The following is a 3177-nucleotide window of genomic DNA, read 5'->3' on the forward strand; positions in this document are numbered from 1 at the left end:
CATATTTATGACATTAAACACAATGTTGACATGCTAATCCACATTTATGACATTAAAAATCTAAATTTTGAAACGCTAAACCATATTAATGACATTAAACACCTGAATTGACATGCTAAGTCTTTTTTATGATGAAAAGTCAAAGTTATGACAATCATAATTGACACACAGTTTGAGTCAACAATGACTTAGTATGTCTGTCATGATTTTGACATTTCGTCATAAACAACAGTATATGAATTTGAACTTTGTCATAAATATGATTTAGTATGTACATAATCTTAAGACTTGTAGTAATTTTTACTTTGTCATAAATATTAATTTGACATTGATGAAAATTTTGACTTATCAGTTCTGACAATCAACACATTTTTGTTGAATATGGTTATCATTTTGGTTTTTTTGGTCGTAAAAATGTCTTGATTATGCCAAATTTGGATGTTTTATATCATAATTTTGACTTTTCATCTTATAAATATGACTCGTGTCATCATAATTGTGATTTCCAGAAGCATGATTGTCTGTCTTGCGCATCAGAGATGTTCCTGGCGAACAGCAGAGTGTGTGAACGTGTCGTCGGTGTGTGTGTGTTTCTGATCTGCAGGTCTTTCTCTCAGGGAACGCGAGTCTAAAGTGCCTTTGATAGCATTGAGTGTGTGTATCTTTGAGCTTTGCTGTCACACTCATGTCATGATGAGTGTGTGTGTGTGCTCTGATCTGTTATTCTTCTGTTTGATTGGACCAATGAATGAATGAACTCCAGCCTCATTTCTCAGTGTTGTGTGTTTTTGTCGGAAACGGTTTGACTTGTTCATCTCGTGTTTGACTGAAGCTTTTAATCGCTCTGCTTCATCAGAGTTTGACCAACAAACCAGAAAGAGCAATGCAGGTTTGGCTCACACACCCAACACACACACACCCACACCACACACACACACCCAACACGCACAACTTACTGTCCAAGAAGACATTTGAAGATAATGCTGTAATAATGATGAAGCTAACAGTTGCAATACACTGATCAGGCATTACATTATGACCATTCCTTCCTAATATTGTGTTGGTCGCCCTTTCGCTGACCCGTCGAGGCATGGACTCCACTCGACCCCTGAAGGTGTGCTGTGGTATCTGGCACCAAGATGTTAGCAGCAGATCCTTTAAGTCCTGTAAGTTGTGAGGTGGATCGGACTTGTTTGTTCAGCTCATCCCACAGATGCTCGATTGGATTGAGATCTGGGGAATCTGGAGGCCGAGTCGACGCCACAAACTCGCTGTTCTGCTCCTCAAACCATTCCTGAAGCGTTTGTGCTGTGTCTGCAACAGTGCTTCGGTAGGTGGTGTGTCAAACACTGAATGAATCATTGGGTCTTCTGATATTTAACCCAAAAAATTAAGGTGATAATTAAAAAATAGTGTGTGTTTTTTTAAGAAAACTGTGGTTCCGTGTTCTATAGAAAATATTGAGAACATTTGACATTTTAAAAAAAAAATTTTTTTTAAACTTATCTAGTTCCTCAATTCAAGCCTCAAAACTGCTTAAGTTGGTAAAATGAAGGGGGAAAGCTTAAAGGGGGGGTGAAAAACTCAGTTTCAGTCAATCTTGAGTACCTATAGAGTAGTATTGCATCCTTCATATCTCCGAAAAGTCTTTAGTTTTATTATATTTATAAAAGAAATATGGGCTGTACCGAGTCTTTCCGGAAAAAACCGAGCGCCTGGAGGCGTATCGTGTGGGCGGAGCTAAAGAATGATGAGCGCGCAAAGCGGTGACGTCCTCAAGCGTGAAGAAACCCATCGCTATCTCAGCTAATACAGATAATGATCCACAATCAAATCTGAGGCTGAAATAAATTGAACAGGAGAAACGGCAACATCAGGACGTCCGTCTCTGTGGTATGGACTGTATTTAGAGGCCTTTGTGTGTGTTTACTCGCAGTTTATGAGGACATGATTCGGTTTATGGACTATTGTATGCGACTAAACCTTAGAGGTAGCAAGCAAAACGGTTTTGCACGTCAGAATACTGTAACGTTATACAGAACAGCAATGGAGTAACCGTTAGCGCATTTGAATGACGAAGCACGCGATCGTGTCGTTTACTGATGTTTACTCATGCGACGATAGCCGACAGCACAGACATTTGAAGCAGTTTTACTCACCGGCTGCTTCCAAAGCAGGACCGAACCTTTATCACTGGGACCGCTCCGTCAAAAACACACTTCTTTGGTATGATTTGGTGAAGTCCTGTGACAGCAGTGACCGTGGAAATCCACTTTGCGACGCGACTGAAGCGATGCCTTGAAGCTTCCCGTCATTTCTGCGTTCAAATCGGTTCAAATGCAGCGCTGCCTTCCCGGAATGCTGTGCTGAAGCGCTGAAGTCGCTCGACGTCACCCATAGGAATAAAGTGGAGCGCGGCGCGACATAAGTGTTCACGGACGACTGAATCTGCAGCTGAGAGTGTTTACGGCGTGCACCCTACCGGGAGAAGAGCCCGTACGGCCCATACAAGGACCTTCCGCTCTATTAATGTCAAGCCGAGCCATACTCGAAAAAAACTCGCCGAAACTTGTGAGAAACCGGAAGGAGTATTTTTGACACAGAAATACTCCATCAAACGTCCAACATTAGTTTTTGAAACTTTGTCTATGTTTAGGATGGGAATCCAAGTCTTTAACAGTGTAAAAAGCTCAGTATGCATGAGACAGCATTTCACCGCCCCTTTAAGTTGGTAAAATGAAGAGGGAAAAGCTTAATATTTATTTTAATTTATTTAAATGATTTGGCTTTATTTCGAGACACCATTGTTAGTTCCCAGCATGCTTTGCATATGACTGGATATGGAGAGTTAATATTGAAACTGACTTTATGTTGTGGATAACGACATATGTTAATAATGAGATGCATGTGGCTTTGTTGAATGAGCGATGACTTTGCTAATGTCAGTGCAGTAACACTTCTGCTGTGCTAGCGGCATACAGGCTATTCTCAGTCACAGTCACATACACAGGACATTTCCAGTCACACGTTTGAGAGACAACTTGCCAGCTTTGACAACTTGCCAGCAGCCATATCACCCTGTAGCCCAAGACTGGTTTCCCACTGAAGCTAAGCAGGGCTGAGCCTGGTCAGTACCTGGATGGGAGACCAACTGGGAAAACCAGGTAGCTGCTGGTA

General features: G+C 41.5%; 1 pseudogene; it reads left to right on the top strand.

Moving 5' to 3' along the window:
* The first annotated feature begins 3060 nt into the window (after positions 1-3060).
* Positions 3061-3177, top strand: LOC137056872 (5S ribosomal RNA; annotated as a pseudogene).

Source organism: Pseudorasbora parva, chromosome 2 (genome assembly GCF_024679245.1).
Source record: "Pseudorasbora parva isolate DD20220531a chromosome 2, ASM2467924v1, whole genome shotgun sequence".
In the NCBI taxonomy this organism is placed as follows: domain Eukaryota; kingdom Metazoa; phylum Chordata; class Actinopteri; order Cypriniformes; family Gobionidae; genus Pseudorasbora; species Pseudorasbora parva.